The 17,436-nt window shown below is 40.6% G+C and overlaps 1 pseudogene; it reads left to right on the forward strand.

The window, feature by feature from the left end:
* The first annotated feature begins 8,197 nt into the window (after positions 1-8,197).
* On the forward strand, positions 8,198-8,595 carry LOC121828859 (nucleoside diphosphate kinase A pseudogene; annotated as a pseudogene).
* Positions 8,596-17,436: the final 8,841 nt, after the last annotated feature.

Consider the following 17,436-nt stretch of genomic DNA (forward strand, 5'->3'; position numbering starts at 1 on the left):
AAATTGACTCCTCGGATCTTTGACCAGGTGGGAAAGGCTGTCTGAAGTAAGAGAGGCTGGTGGTGACATTCGGAGAGAAGGGGCATGAGTGAAGATGAGCAATGGGAAATCCTGGCAATCTTTAGTTCTTATCCTCACTGTGACTCCTTAATGTCACTTTTGTATTTTTATCAACTACAGAAACCAGTAAATTATGATAAAAGAAAGAGAAAGGCAGACAGATTGACAGGCAAGCAATGCTTATGTGCATCTCTAGCTTTTGACTGACTCCTCATTATCTCTAGAGTAAAATGTAAGTTTGTGAGCCTGGAAGTGTTAGCCCTTGACATTATACCTTCTGTCTGCTGTCTCTGTCTTACTTCACCATCCTCTCTTACTATATTCAAAATTCAGAGCAGCATTCACAGTGAGCTGTATGTGGCTGACATCGGTAATGCCACTGTAAATGTTGTTACTGCTGCGAAGATTTCACCATGCTCTGCTCAGCATTAGGCCTCTGCACTATACGGGCCTCTAATCCTCTTCCCTCTGCATACTAAGCCTCTAAATACAGCTCAACTGGAGTAAATAAATAAGTTGCTTTATCATCCCCTATGATTTTCTGACTTCTACTCAGTGAGGGCAAGGAAAAGCCACTCCCGTGTTCTGGCTGGAAGGATTATGGGAACCAGGAACACTCAACAGGAAGCCACACACATTTGCTAAATGAACAATTGGGTGAATATTCCAAGACATGACAGTTTAGAAATCTTGAAAATTAGACTCTATGACCTTGTTTAAAAGATTCTCATTGCACACGGAATAGGAATGTTCTTTCTTTTGGTGTGGAAGACTGTAATACACAGACACTCAACTTACAGGTTAAATGTTCTTATGATTGAGCTTATCTCCTTCAAGAGTTTAATATTAGCTTTTAATTGAATCCCCATCTAACTAGTGATTTAATAAATTCAAGGGAATAAAACCTCTTTGCATATCAACAGAGGTGAATTCAATTCAATATTTCTATTTAATTAAGCATTTTTGTGCTCTAATAGTCAAATTGCTGGAGGAGATGTCATTTCCATAAGCTTGCAAACCAAAGAAGCTGAGTCATTTACTTTAATGACTTTTAAGAACTTCCTGCCCCAAGTGAAGATAGTTTCCTGCCACCTTCCTAAAAGTCCCTACATTGTACATCACTTCTCTTCAAGACAGCGGTTCAAAGGTGCAAACTTTTATCATATTTATCCCATCTGCTCATCTCATCTCTCATGTGGAGAGGGTCTCCACCTTTCAGAGTTCATGTTAGAATCACTGCCCTCCATCAAGCCTGTCCAGAATCAGGAATTACTCATCTAACTTTATCAAAACCTGATCATTACCATTCTCAAAGACATGATAGTCATGTTAACTCAGTCTAGCTCCTGACCTTAACGAAATAAATGGACATTCTGATTTACTTTACTGAAAGTGAAAGGCCTTGGACCTAGAGTCAGGGAAAGCTGTGAGAGACCATTATACTTGCTAAATGACATGAAAGTGCCATCATCATTCTGGGTTCCAGTTCCTGTGTTTGTAGAATGGAGATTATTTTTACCCACCCAGCCTGACACATGTGGAAGTTGAGTCTCTGCCCAAATCACTGTTTACACCCATGGTGCTTAGAACTAGAAAGCCATCATACAGTCACACTAAAAAGGATCACTGATGGACACACTCAATCCTCTTTGGGCAAAGTGCAAATCAGTGACCTGCAGCCAGGCTATTTATACAAATCAAAGAGAAAAGAATTTTCAAAGGCAGATTCTGCATTCTCCCAAGTCAGATTTGGCGTAAGTTTGTGGCTTACTCATTGATGTTGATAAGCAGCCAATGTTGAGAAATGACAAACAGTGAGGGCAGAAGCACCTCACTAGTCAATCAGATGACCAGACATGCGGAATTTTACAAATACAAACTCCCAGGACACATAAATTGACACACAATAAGGGGAGCAACTAGTGAGGAAAAGGTGCATATACCAAATTGCAAGCAGCTGGCAAAGTAGGTCTGTCAGAATCAACCAAGAAAAAAAATGCCTTTCTGTCTTTCTAGTTAAAAGCAATTGCCCTAGCTCAAAAGTGATGAAAGAGGTTAATATATTTGGTGGATGCATCCAGGGTCTTACATACTAGTTACTTTTCTTTAGTGCTGCAGTAGAGCACCAAGGCAACTTATAAAATTACATGTTTAATTGGGTTTGTGGTTTCAGAGAGCTAACTAGAGTACATAACGGTAAAGGTAAGGCATGGTGGAAGTAACAGCTAGGATTTCACATCTCAAGCTATAAGTAGGAGGCAGAGGGCATACTGGAACTGATGGGATGGGGCAGGCTTTCTTTGGGCTGCCAGCTCACAAAAAAAATGACACAGAGACTTATTTATTATGAAAGCTCAGCCTATAGCTTAGGCTTGTTTCTAACCATGTCTTATAATGTAAATCAACCCATTTCTATTCATCCATGTGCTATCAAGTGGCTCATGGCTTTTACCTCTCTTCTTGTATGTCTTGCTCCCTCTGCATCCAGCTGGAGACCCTGCTTTTCTTCTTCCCAGAGCTCTCTCTGTCCAGAAGTCCCAGATATACCTCCTGCCTAGCTATTCAGTTTAACTTTTTATTAAACCGATCACAGTGACATATCTTTATGCAGTGTAATCAAATACCTTGCAACAGTTTATGTTAAAAGCTCAAAACCTGCCTCTGTGACATACCTCCTCCAACAAGGCCACCTCCAAATCCTTCCCAATTGTTCCTATCAACAGGGGACCAAATATTTAAACATCTATTGGGATCATTCTCATTCAAACAACCACAACTAGTCTACTGGAGCCCATAGCAACCAATAACAAAAGGGACAAAAAAAGCTTTGGAGGTGAGGATCAGACTATGATGATCCTGCTTTGCCTCCACCTGCAGTGCTGTGAAGAAATGATTATTATATGTATTTTGCAGAGAAAGAACTGAACCATAAGAGTTTCAGTGATTTTACTAAAATGCATCCAACTTGGGTGTAAACAGAGCACTACCTGACTCTAAGCTCTGTCCTTAAAGCTGGTGGAATTTATGACAATTCACACTGCGAGCTTCCAATTCCTCATTTAGAATAATAGAAAATTCACTATTATGAAGGGATATGGGAAATTGAAAATAATGTAGCCATTAATGTGTGGTAGCTGGTATTGTTGTTTAATATTGCTAAGTGATCTCTCTGGATTTGTGGTATTATGAGTGGGTATAGATGGAATTTTTCTGTCCTGGTAGCTGCTCCCAAATAACCACTCAAAGATTTAATATTAATTATAAATGCTTGGCCAATAGCTTAAGTTTGTTTGTAGCTAACTCTTATAACGTAAACTAACCCATTTATATTAATCTATGTGCTGCCCCAAGGCTTATTAACCTCCTGTATGAACTTCCCATCCTGTTCTCTCTGCATCCCATGGCATCTCCTCAGATTGCCCTCCTTCTTCCCAGCATTCTTCTGCCCCAAAAATCCTTCCTATCTATCAGCAAGTCAGCTCATTATTAACCAATGAGAGTAATACATATTCATCTTGTACAAAAAGATTGTTCCACAGCAAGTGGGCATTCTCAGAGATTAGAAAGCCAAATATAACACCTTATCATAATGGCCTGCTTAAGACAGAATTGCACCTTGAATTGTTGACCTTTTTGACTATACACTTTGATTTTCTCCTCTCTCATTTTTATTTTTTTCTTTTTAATGATTCTTGAAAAAATAAAAATGTGTTCCAGGTCTAAAAATTAGTCAAAGATATATAATCTATGCAAAGTTATAAATATAAAATGTAATGTATATGGAGAAAAAGTGCCATCTTTCAACCAAAACAAAACCTGGGCATTTGCTTCCCAAGCCAGCTGATAATCTTCCCTGTAGAATATTCTTCTCTGTGGAGACACAATGAAAGAAGCATCTAGTAAGAGAAGATTAGTAAATTGCCATCTGTTGGCAAGGCAGTTAGTTTAACCATGTCCATTGAAATCAAACATGAAAACTTGCCTTTCTGGTTGAAAGCAACCACCTTAGCTAGCGCATGATCAGAAAGGCAAATCAGTGTGGTACCCAGGCTGCTTTCTGCCAAATGCCTGAGCATGGGCTTGCTGTGCTATTGATGCTAGCCTGTTCTCCCTTTGCCTCCATTGTGCAGTTTTGTAGACCCCCAGGGGATTATAGACCACAGTGCTCTGTATAATACAGAGAACAAATTCCACATTAGCTTGTCCCTCAAGGAAGCAAACTGGCATGCTGAGGCAGAGGATCACGAGTTGAAGACCAGTCTTGGACTTCATAATGAGGCCCTATCTTGATTTTCTTTTTTAAAAGCAAACAGCAACTTGGAGCCCAGGACCTCTGATTTCTGACATGTGATCATTCTTGTCTTGGAGTCATTCTAGAATTCCAGAATTAGTTGCAGAGTTCAGTAAAAGACAGGAAAACCAAATCTGGGGACAGAGCCTTCCCCAAAACAAAAATGGAGGAAAAGGAGATTGTAGAGAAAGTATAAAGTCCTTCATTTAATATTGATGTAGCACCCTCCTTGTACCAGACAGGCGATCAGGTTCCAAGGATACCAAGTCAAAATGCTACATGGTCCCTTTCCCAATGCAGTTGAATGGTAGTGGAGGAGAAAGACAGAGAGACTCACTGATTGAAGTGCAAAATGATAGAATGGAAATCACACAGCTCATCAGGAACATTTGAAACAAAACTCCTAACATGCACCTTGAAAGACAGACAAGAGTTTGACATCAAGAACAAAGCATGCATAAGGCATGAATTAGAATGGTATGTCAGGGAAAGTTCAAGCCAATCAGAGAGACTCCCACAGTGATTTGAGAATCATTGCTGAAAAATATTGGGTGAGATTTTGTTTCCAGGTAAGTACTGAATTCCTCCTGCTGTCCTGGATCATTGTTTTTTCCTACACATTTATTAAGGCAGCATTTCTTACAGCAGAAGTTCTGCAATTTCTGTTATTTCTGCCTCTTATAACTTGCTGAGGAGTGCAGATTAATGTATCTCAATCCCATGGCTCCAATTACATGGAGAAATGTGATTATGAGAGCTGTGAAAGATTTTTTTCTGAAAAACACAACTACCAAAGTACTTGGCAGATTGTATTTTATCATCTTGTGTTGATAAAGAGGAAAGCTTGGTCTCCACCCTGTAGTCCCTTTCCTCCAGTTCTAGTGAGGCATTTGCAATCAATCAAGGTGATGGTGTTTGAGTCCTGGATGGGCTCTCCCTGTCTGGTTTCCTCCCTGTGCGAATAAGAAGGAGTCTGTGCGTGGCAGGGCTATTTATTGAGAGTGTGACTTTGATACCCTTTTTATAACAAAGCAGTCAGAGTCCACCCTGGGCCCATTTTGGGATCATGATATCCTACCTTCTCAGAGCTCAGCACAGAGACCTACATCAACAATGCTATTTATCTAAGAAAGAACATCTTCATCAAAGTCCTTCCTTTGGACTGTCTTCATTTTTTTCATCCCTGATTTCTTCTTTGTCCCCTTAATTTAGAATCAGTTTTTCTAGTTCACAAACATTACAGTTTCTATAGCCAACACTAAACTCGCTGCTAGAAATCAATAATGTTTTAGGATAATGTCTTACCCTTAACCAATTCTTTCTTATGTATAAAAGCTTTTTACATACATTACTTGGTCTCCAAAGCAGATAGCCTTTCAGTTCATGTTATTCTTGATTTTTTTCTCACTGTATTCAATAATCCTAGTTTAAAAAAAAAAATGCTGTGATTGTCTTTGGCACAATTCATGAAGTATCTATGACTACATGATAGAATTGCAATTTCTATCCTCCATGTAGCTGACAAGTATACAAAATTATTCCAGCTAAGGAGCAACGGTATATTAGTTATTTTTCTGTTCCTAGGATAAAATATCATGACCAGAAGCAACTTTAGGAAGAAAGTGTACTTTGACTTACAGTCCAGGTGGCTAGAATCCATAAGAGTGGTGTGATGTATGGCAGAAAGAACAGGACTCTTGATTGATCCATCACACTTTGCCTGTACATAAGAAACAGAGGGTGAATTTGAAGTGGGACAAGGCTAGCAACTCTCAAAGCCTACTCCCAGGGTGCACTTCTTTCAGGAAGGATCTATATCCTAAAAGTTCTATAACCTAAAACAAGGCCACCAACTGGGTGCCAAGTGTTTGAAAAATACGTGAGCCTATGGAGGGCACTTCTCACTTAAACCACTTCTGCCTGATACCGCTAGGCTAAAGTAATGTGTCTTACTTCTAATTGCTAATTTTGAAACCTCCCAGAATCATTTTTCCTTCTTCCATGTTAACTGACTTCAGTGGAAGTGAAGGTTTTTACTCAGCCTGACTCCTAAGGAAGCTAGAAACAGAGACCCAAGAAATCCACAATGGACATGTAGCACAAGACACAAACAATCCTTTTGATTTTATAAGCCTCTTCAATTAAGAAATTGTTTCTCCTTCAATATATCCATCCTATCCTGACTCTCAGACTAACAATAATCTACTAATACAGAGCAATGAGAGGCATAATCAATGTAAAGTATGATTGATTCATGGCAGAAAGTGTTACAAAGGATTGGGATTCAGGACAGAATGAGTCTAGCTAGGTAGATCCTAGGCATGTAAATGTAATTTTCTGTGCTTGTGGTTCAGAAATCAATAACAATTCACAAAAGGAATGGTTTGTGGTTTATACATTTAATAATAATCACAATTATACATTGGTTGCCAAAAATACACCAAACTTACTGACAGTTTATGCTCATAAAATAAAAGTTTTTGTAGAGCTAGAAAATTAATAGTCCTGTATTCTGAAAAGTAAGTAAATAGAAAAGCACCCAAACTCTGGACTTCAACTGACATCAAAATAAATGGAAATAAGATGTCAATGGTGTGGAAACATGAAAGATACAGAGATGCAAAGGGAGGGGAGGGGGCAACTCAGAGAACATGAGACTTAGAAGGGACATGGCCTGTTTCTTTGACTATCTGGTGAGCTGGAATGGCTCTATTCTGTTTGCCATCAAGGCCCAAAGTAAAGAAAGCTGTAAGGAAGAAGCAGGCCCTGAGAAGCTTCCTTGAACCTCCACAGATATCACACTTAGGCCCAGAATGATCTTACCTATTCTTAAACTGGAGATCAGACTGAATTTGTCTATATGAATTTGTCAGAAAGCTTAGAGTTCTTCAAGGAAAATGGAGTGCATTACCTATATTTCAATATTCAGGATGCGTTCAGCATTCACAGACTGGAGCTTGATCAGAAGGGATTTGAAAACAAGCAGAATTGCACAAGAGGAGGAGAAGCACAAATTGCCACTTAGGGAATTCATATAGGAAGGAAGCAGCCAAAAGAGATGGTCCTCTAACATTTGTTCCTGCTCTTCTTCTTGTCCTCTGTAACTTAGAAAAGGCCACCCTGGAGTCTGACATTTAAAACCTCCCTCTAACTCACATATTCTTGACATATAGATAATACATCTGCTTTAAAAAAAAAACAGACAGCAAAAGACAGAGATGGAACTCAAGAAGACAGACCACATTGCATGCCTTAGTCTACTGACTGTGCATACATTAAATGTTGCCATTTTCTCCGATGTGTGTGTGTGTGTGTGTGTGTGTGTGTGTGTGTGTGTGTGTGTGTTTAAGGAGTTATTTTATTTTTGTACTATTTGGTCTATCTGGTATAAAGACAAATAAGAAACCTCATGAAGTGGTAACTCAATAAAAATGCATTCATTTAATCAATAAATAAGCATTAAGTATCTAGTAGATTCCTCACACTCGATCGGGCTGTAGGAAAACAAAGATTAGATAGATGGGTTCTTCTACACAAGGGACTGATAATTTAGAGAGAATACGAGTAATTACTCATCATGTGCTTCTAATTGCAATAAGAAGCCTAGGACAGGAGCCTTAAACAGAGGCCAAACAGTAGTTGGAGAGTGTCTTAAAACCACTAGAATGACATCCTACAAACCAGGGGAAGAGTGGACAACTGGGTTCTCTCAAAAGAGCTCTCCTGAGTGGGAACTGTTAGAAAAGCATAAGGTGCGAGCACATGCTGGGAACCATGTGGGGCTGGGTGTGTCTCCAGTGTGGGCAGTTGGAACCGGAGTTAAACCACAAGCTTCTGAAGCAGACCATGGCCAACGATGAGCACACCTCCATAGCTGTCAAGCCCAATGGGGTCCAGCAGGGGCCTTGTGGGAGAATTCATCAAGCATTTTCAACAGAAATTCTCAGCCTCAGGGCCATCCGTTCATTACCAGCCTGGTGAAATACATGCATGTACTCAGGGCAGTGTTTGCTGTGGTCTGGGTGGGGCTAATGCTGTGAAGACAGGCCAGGTGATGAGGGAAGACCAGTCCTGCAGACTCTAAGCCTGGAACCATCCTTAGAGACACTAGCATCCAAGCTAGCGGGAACATCTTTCACAGCAGCAATTCTGTGGAGAGTGCAAAGGAGATGAGCTTGTGGTTTCAGCCTGAGGAAATAAATGGTGATTACAAGAGCTGTGCACAGAACTGGATGTCTGAGTGACAGGAGGGCAGGCCACCATGCCTCTTGTGGCTAATTCTCCTTGTTCTTGCAGGCAGTGGACCAGACAGTAAATCCAGTTGTTTTTAGAACCTCCTTTGACCTGGTGGGAACCTCTGAGAGGAGTGAGTGCCCTGTACAACTTTCAGTGCTACTGTCAGGTTAGAATGTTTCATCTTGCAATAACAACAACAGCAACAAGAATATTACATTTTAAAAAAAGAATATCTTATTTTTATGTTATTGATTCTCTGGTGTATAGAAAACAATGTTTTATCAATGAGCTTTCTTTCTAGGACATATTTAGGTCCATAGAAAATTTTAGAAATAAAAGTTCCCATGTACCTCTTCCTTTCATACACATCTATCTTCCCCTCTATAAACACTCTATATCAGATGTAACATTTAGTACAATTGATAAATCTACCTTAGCATGTTAGTATAACTCAGACTACATAGACTTCAGTTTGTGTTGCTTGCTATTGAATAAAGACATATATCCAGCCTTCCAGTATCAGTCTGGATAATTTCATTGCCTCTCCGGTCCTATGTGATTCATCAATTCATTTTTCTTTCCCCAAAAACCCAGAAAACTATGGACCTTTCTGCTGTCTCCATAGCTTGCCCTCTCCAGGATGCCATACAATAAAGATCTATGCACTATATAATGTTTTCCAGTTTACTTCTTTCACTTAACTATATTACTGAAGTTTCTCTGTGTACTTTAGGGTTTTGATAGCTCATGTATGTTTTCAGCACCAAGTAGGACTGTGTCACTTGGGTGCCATGGACTGTATCCACTCACCTACTGGAGGATAGCTTGATTGGTCCAACTTCATACAATCTTGAATAAATTTGCTGTAGACACCTGTTGCTTTTCTGTAGCCATAAGTTTTGGTAATTCAAATCATTTTGACAACTAGCAAGGATGATACAGCAAGAGTATCTATCTTTATCTATCTTTAGCTGTACTAAGCCATCACGATGTCTTCCTAACCAGCTCTTCCATTTTACATTCCCACCGGCAATGAATAAGAAATCCTGTTCCTCTCATCCTTAATAGCACTGTTCCTGTTAGTGTTGTAACAGTAAAGCATGGAGCTCCTCCTCCATGTTCAGACCCACTGCCACATATTATTTCTGATCATTGTTTTCTCTGCACTTCGAAGTTTTGGTAAATTGTATTTTCAAGATATTTTAAAATATTTTTTCTGGAGACATCTTTAATTTGCATGTTTTTTAAAATATCCCATTTAATCTGGAAGTGTTTGGGGCCCCTGCAGGTATCTTTTTGCTACTGATTTCTAATACAAGTTCCCTGTGGTCTGGGGGCATGTTGTTTTGGGCTTCCTTGCAACTTCCTTCTTAGACTGGAGTCTGACTCTTGAAGCCTGGTATACTTCATTTATTTTACTGCAGTCTGTTAATATGGTGCTAAAATATTAGAAACTAGCAGTCTCCTATAATAGTGCAATTAAGGGTCAGGGCTTTAGTGGGCGTTGTCACTGATCCATGACCTCTTGAAGTGTTTATTGGAATTGTAGAAGTATTTCTAGGCACAGAGAGCATATTTCTCCCCCAAATCATTTGCATACTCTTGTAGACTACTTTGGAATGGAGACCTTTTGATCCTAGTTTCTCATAACTTTGCCTTTCTTCTTATAACTTGAGGTAACCCTCCTCCCGAATCTTCACAAAAAGAAACAAGGGGTGCTCGTGAAGGTAAGAACCTGTTAAAGTTTGGCAGTCCCCAAGCTACTGAGTCCCTAGGAATTTTGAACTTTCCAGCTAGTCCACATTAAACCTCCAGGGATTTGTTAAAGCTATCACCTAAATGTTCTTACCAGTCATTTTCCCCAGCATCTCTGGCTCTGGTGAACTGATCTCAAGGAAGAAGCTGTATATTCCCAATCTTTCTTGGCTTGAGATTTGAATTCTCAGATGAGCCTAAGATACACAGCTAATTTTTGTTTGTTTGTTTGTTTGTTTGTTTGTTTGTTTGGAGTTTCTCTTATTGTGAGGTGCAAAGAAAAAGTGATTTCCAAACTCTTTACACGTCCTTGCCAAATCCAGACATTATAGTTCTTCAAAAAAGAAATAGACAGTAATTTGATCTTTTTAGTAAAGGCACTTTGGCAATTCCATACATATATACACATATATACACATATCCATCCATACATATATATGTGTGCGTGTGATTCTGGTTATTGGCACCCCCACTTTCTCTAATCTTTCTTCCATTCCTATTCCTCCCTCTCCCCACTGCAAATCCTTCCCCACATCCATGTCTTTTTGCTTTGTTTTGGAACCCATTGAGTTTAACCAGGGCCGGATATTTAAAAATACATATTTGTCAACTTCAGGGTCGAATGCTCAGCCCTAGGACAAATCCATATTTTTTTTGTGAGGCTTAAAAATATATTTCATGACAAGGATGACAAGAAAACATGTAATGCAGCGGCCTGGGGAAATGGCTCAGTGGCTAAGTGCACTTCCTGCTCTTCCAGAAGACCTGAGTTCAGATCCCAACACAAATTGGTTGGTTCACAGCTGCCTGTGACTCCAGTTCCTCGGCATCCAGTGCCCTCTTCTGGCCTCTGTGAGCACCTGCAGTTGGAACTCACAATCACACTGACAAGTAAACATGTATATAAATAAAAAATAAACACAATTTCTAAAAGAAATTTTTAATATAATAGCATATAGAAAGAAAGCAGCATGTCACAAATAATATCCCAATTGGGAGATAATTTGGAAACTATATAGACATTTGTGGGCTTGCATGTGTATAGGAAAAAAGTAGTTTTTCTCACAGTTATGTAACATCTAGGTACTTTTTATGGTATTCTTGTGATTTTTTTTAAAGTTTTCAAATATGTTACAATAACCATATATTTTTATAATAGGAGAAAAACAATGAATGCTATCTTCATAAGACAAAAGGAAATTTTCAAAAGGGGAGAATATTCGATGGAGAAATGTAGGATTAGCTAGGTGCTGAGGGATCATTTGTGGGACTCCTCTATGCTCAGATAAGGAATGGAATTTCAGAAGCCTCCCATCCCCACCTTGTGACATTAGAAAGCCCTCACCAAAAGAGGAGTTGTCACTGAACCCTGAAAGCACAATGAAGGCCAGCTGGGTCAGGCAATGGAACACATCCTGGGTATGAACCCTCTTCTTCTCCACACCTCAAGGCCCTCCTTCTCTAGGAAGCCCACCCTCAGGGCAACAGCCCCATTTCACTGAGCATTATCTTCATTGTGCTTCTGTGTCTACGGTATCCGTGGCCCTGCTCCCAGCAAGGAACTGACACAGCCAGATGGCTGAGAATTCTCCAAGGGAGTTTTCTTCTAAAGAACAAAAGGCAAAACCAGAACAGAGATATCGCAGCCCATTTCCCCACGTGATGATTCAATAGGAACTGTATTTTTATTGACTCCCCAGGAGACTCTACTGTCCATCCAAGATAGGGAATCATTATACTGCACCATTGCTTAGCATAAAGTTTGGCTTGCTTTCTGAGAAGATGTTAATGTTATTTTTTTCTTACCTCAGAATCATTTTTATCTCGAAACTGTCAGCAATTTTCTGTCACATTCACTGTCAACCATGATTATGGTACAATGTTGTTCTGAAATAGGCATTCAATAAATATTTTAAGTCAAGGAATAATAAATATGCACACAGATCAAGAAGAAAAGAAAAGGACAGACATTTTCCCTCAGAGACTAAAATGTGTGCTGTGTCATTGAATAATTCTGATATGTGACATTTATTTTAGGGGCTTTTTTGCGATTGTAATTACAGCTTGACTTCCTTTCCTTTCCTCCTGCCAAACCCTCCCATGTTCCCTTCCCCACTCTCCTTCAAATTCACAGATATGTGACATTTATATAGTGTCTTAAAATTTACAAACCGATTTCTCAGTTGTTACTAAAGTTGATACAAACACACCACAGAATTTTATTATTATTATTATTATTATTATTATTATTATATTACTGCAATTGAAACTGTCAAGGCTAACTAATTAGACTAATTAGGAAACCTAGACTCTTTGTCTTGTCCAATTTCATGAGCACAAAGTCAAGACTTAAAGACTAAAACAAAGAAAAAAGAAGAAGAAAAAAGCCTCATTTCTTTCCCACCATTTAAAAAAAAAATTGAGTAGAGAAAAAAAAATGTTCTTCTCTTAGTTTAGATGGAGGGCAAAAACACGAGGAGTGGAAATAAATTTTGTGTAAATAATACACTTGTCGCTGAGCTGGCCAGTGATAAATCTGTAGAGACTGAAGAATCATTCCAGTCTGGTCACACAAGATAAATGTTTGCATTTGGCGGGAGAAGAAAAGGATACCGATAGCAGCTGAAGGCCCAGGAGTCTCCAGAAGATGTCATTGCCTTCAGTGACTTGATCTCTGTGGTGATTAATGGAAACTCTTTACACAGTGATATTTAATCTCTGAGTTTGGGAAGTTAAATTTAAACATACAAGCAATAGACGAAATCTCTCATCAAAGACAAGATCTTGGGTCAGTGGCTCCAAATCACAGAGGATGTGTGAATGGAAAAGATTTGGAGAGCACAATAAATGACAGAAAAATGTGGACAGCCATCCCTCAGTTTACCCCCAAGCACTAATTCTGATTGGACTTTTAGGAAGAATGAGTCAAATAGCCAATAGTATTCTTCTCTGAAAGATGATGGAACCAGCAGTTGGACAGTGTTTACAATTCATGGGGGAAAGCATCCTGGAAAGAAGGGGGGGAAAGCATCCCTGGGTTTCTCCCATCACTTTCAGAGGACACCATTTGATAGCTATGAGCCTATCAGAGTCTAGGAGACTCAGCTCTTCAGTCAAGTTACGTAGCATCAAATTCACCTCCTCAATTCCACCCTCCTCCTGCTAACTAACTTTGTCAGCCATGCCCTTTTCTTCTTTCTCATGCCCTCATTTTCACTTCACATTTTTCTTTTCACTGGAGGGGGGATGAGATGAGAATGGAGATTACTGTAAACCTCACAGAGGCTTCTTCCTTTCAGTTTTATCTGTTTCTTCCTGTACCTCCTGCAAAGAGGACATGATCACAATGGTTCCCTGCTGAAGGCCCTTCAGGAGTTTCCTGGTATTTTGAAAATTTAAAAGAGAATCTCAAGTGGCTTCCATGCCTCTCAAGTCCTTTAAACTGAGCCCAATCTGTCTGCCTCAGTATACCTACAGCAAGTGCTCTGCAACCCCTTCTTCCAGGTTTCCTGAGTCCTGTTGACTCTTCACCCTGTTCACTATCCCTCCTGTTCATATCCTTCTACTCCATACTCCAGATCATTGTTTGCAGTACCTAGCCCCAAGGTTCAGTGCTTTACTCTGCCTGGAAAACAGCTGGGCCATATCTCCCAGGATCCTTCTCAACTGGAAAAGGAGAAGCATAGGAATATGAGTGAGGAGGAGTGAGCGTCATTTCCAGAACTGGTCCATACAGATCATCCATATATAAATTTTCCCTTTAGACCAGTGACTGTGAAAACAAGTATTGATAAAGTTAAGTATGTAAGCCGGGCGGTGGTGGCGCACGCCTTTAATCCCAGCACTCGGGAGGCAGAGCCAGGCGGATCTCTGTGAGTTCGAGGCCAGCCTGGTCTCCAAAGCGAGTTCCAGGAAAGGCGCAAAGCTACACAGAGAAACCCTGTCTCGAAAAACCAAAAAAAAAAAAAAAAAAAAAAAGTTAAGTATGTAAATGTTTATAAGAAAGTTATGTTGACACCCGCCTAGGGCCACTTGGCCTGGATGAGTCAAAGAAACCACAGACCTGCCAGGTGCCATTAGGACCAGGTAGCTGAAGGACACATCTAGTTGGGCTGGTTGGCCTGGGCAGGTCAAAGAAATCACAGACCCACCTGATGCCACAAGGTGGGCACCATTATGGTAAGCAAATATATGGTGGGGTGTGGGAAAGAGAAAGAGGCAGAATGGTTCGTGTCCTGTGGAAAGAGGCAGATCTGAAGAGGCAAAGGCAGTGAAGAATGCACTGATGTGGGTGGCCTGCTTGCCACCCAGTACCACAGTGATGTCTTGGCCAGGGCTGCTGCTAATGACCATGTTTGTGTTGATGTCCATGGTTCCTGTTATCACCAAAGGCTATACAGATGCCTGGAGTATGGACAGACATCTGAAGCTATGTTGGTGCTCAAGGGCCATGCTGCCTTAGGGGCCATAGAGCTCTGCCACCCAGGACGTGGGGACATCGGGGCCTACGCTGTAGCTGGGAGCCATATCTGGGTCTATGGCCATATCACTGCCAGGGTCTGTGTTGATGTCTATGGCTTCTATTTCTATTGAGGACTGGCCACTGCCTGGAATCTGGACCACCACCTGGGGCCATATTGGAGTTCTGGGACCATGCTGCTGCTGGGCCTACGCTGATCTGAGAGGCCTGCACTGCCACCCAGGGCCATGGCAACACCCAGGCCCAAGCTGCTGCTGATGGCCATGTCTGGGTGCATGGTCCTACTGCAGCTGAGGTCCATGTTGATGTCTGTTGCCTGTGTTACCACAGTGACCACATGAATCACGTGTTGAACAATATGAAGAACCATGTGTTGAAGTATGAGGGCTATGCTGAGCTGGGCCTGGGAGAGAGCACCACCACCACCACCACCAGAAAGCTGACCCTGCCCCTCACAGGTCCTGGGATAGAGGATCCCCACATGGGATAGCTGGTTCCACCAATCATGGAGAGCTGCCCTCCTCCACTACCCTTGAGAAAGCTGGCTCCCACCCCTCACCACAGGTGTGCGAGAGCTGTGATTACACCTTCATGTGAGGGTGTGATCCTAGCAGCCTGGATTGACCAACTCAGCTACCACTCAAAGCTTTGAGGTGGCACACTCTGACATCTACCCCGTCTGTAACCTGCTAGAGCCTGCGAAGGAACTGGTCCTCTGGAACCATAGCCCCAGGATCTCTATGAGTTGGGGCAACAGCAGGACATCGGAAAGTAGTTTCAATGAGGGTCCAGTATTGATGATGTACCAACAACCACTGGCCTTGAACCTGACCAACAACACATTACACAATGAACATTTGCAAGTAAAGCCATTTGGACAAAACAGTATACTGCATGATTTACCACAGCGCCAAGTGCCACTAAGATGAATGGAGAGGCTGTGGAGAGATGGGAAAAAAATGGAGGAGGGGAGTGGTTTTATTGTTGTGGAACATTATTTTAACTAGAAAAAGATATATTTGTTTATACTGAGGAATATTGCTTTGACTATGTAAAGGTGTGTTACATTTGTTTATGCTGCATTTGTTTAATTATGTAAAGATGTGTCATATCTGTTTCGCCTTGCCTGTCTAAGGCACCTGATTGGTCTAATAAAAAGCTAGGAAAGGGACAGGTGGGCAGAGAGAATAAGTAGGAGGAGAAACCTAGGCTCAGCAGAAGAAGGAGGAGAATGAGTGGGAAGGAGAGGGACATGCTTGGAGCTGGAAACCAGGTAGCCACCAGCCAGGCAGCCACAAGATGCAGGAATGTAAGATATGCAGAAAGGAAGTGAGGGGTCAGGGCAGAAAGGAAGGAAGGAAGGAGAGAAAAAGATAAAAAGCCCTGAGGCAAAACATAGATGAAGAAAAAACAGGATAATTAAAGTTATAAAAGCTAGCAAGAAATAAGAACTAAGATAAGGCTGAGCATTCCAAACTAATAAGAGGTCTCCATATCATGATTTGGGAGCTGGATGGTGGCTCAAAAGAAAGACTGTCACAGTTTTTTGTTTGTTTCTGTTTTTGTTATTTTGGGGGTTTTGTTTGTTTTTAATTAATATTCTTATTTGTATTTTTTATTTTACTTTTATTATTTCTTTTTAAATTTTTCTTTTGGGTAGACACTACAAGGGAGGATACAGAGGGACTGGGAAATAAGTGAGATTGGGGTACATGATGTGAAAGTCCCAAAGAATCAATAAAAAATTATGTTTAAAAAAAAAAGAAAGAGGGCTGGAGAGATGGCTCAGAGGTTAAGAGCACTGAGTTCTCTTCCTGAGTTCCTGAGTTCAATTCACAACCATCTGTAATGAGATCTGGTACCCTCTTCTGTGAACATAATAAATAATTAAGTCTTTAAAAAAAAAAAAAGATGAATCCTTTAAAAAAAGAATGAATAAATGAAAGATATCTTAAACAATGTATTTCTGCTCACTTGAAGTTTTTAAATAACTAGCTCAGGCCCGTTTCCTTACTGAACAATGATTATTGTCTGCCCCATCATTATGAAACTTGCTATGGGCCACTATGAAGCAGGTATAGCAAAAGCTATACCGGGAAGAAGCAGGGTTCTTCCAGAGGAAAAAAAGCCAAGCCAAGGAGTCCTGGTGATATTAGCTTTTAAATATTTATTAGCCAGTTCCTGCAATGATTTTCTTGTGTGCTATGGCAGCGTACCCAATTAATTCTTCTCTTAAGAACCTCTAAGCAGTGTGGGCATTCTCTCTTTGGGCATATACTATTAAGGTGTTTGGATAACAGCCACACCAGCCTTTTGTTTCTCCTTTTTTAGCATTAGAATCAGCATTCCAGACCACCACCTGCTAGTCTCCTGAATTAAGGTAAATATCCTTAGGGAGACACTGCCCAGGCCAGGTGGATGTTAGGTTCATGGCCTTGTTTCTTGTGTAAATTAAGCTCAGACCCTCCTTTCTTACTCAGCCTTAGTGGAACTCCCAATTTTCCCCTCCAACAGTTAATTCAGAACAAAAGGGTTTTCACATGCCAAGTGCATCAAGCTATGAGGCAGGTTTCCTAGTTCCAAGCAGACTTACACCACCCAACCAGAAAGTGGC

This window comes from Peromyscus maniculatus, chromosome 1 (assembly GCF_049852395.1).
Source record: "Peromyscus maniculatus bairdii isolate BWxNUB_F1_BW_parent chromosome 1, HU_Pman_BW_mat_3.1, whole genome shotgun sequence".
Classification (NCBI taxonomy): domain Eukaryota; kingdom Metazoa; phylum Chordata; class Mammalia; order Rodentia; family Cricetidae; genus Peromyscus; species Peromyscus maniculatus.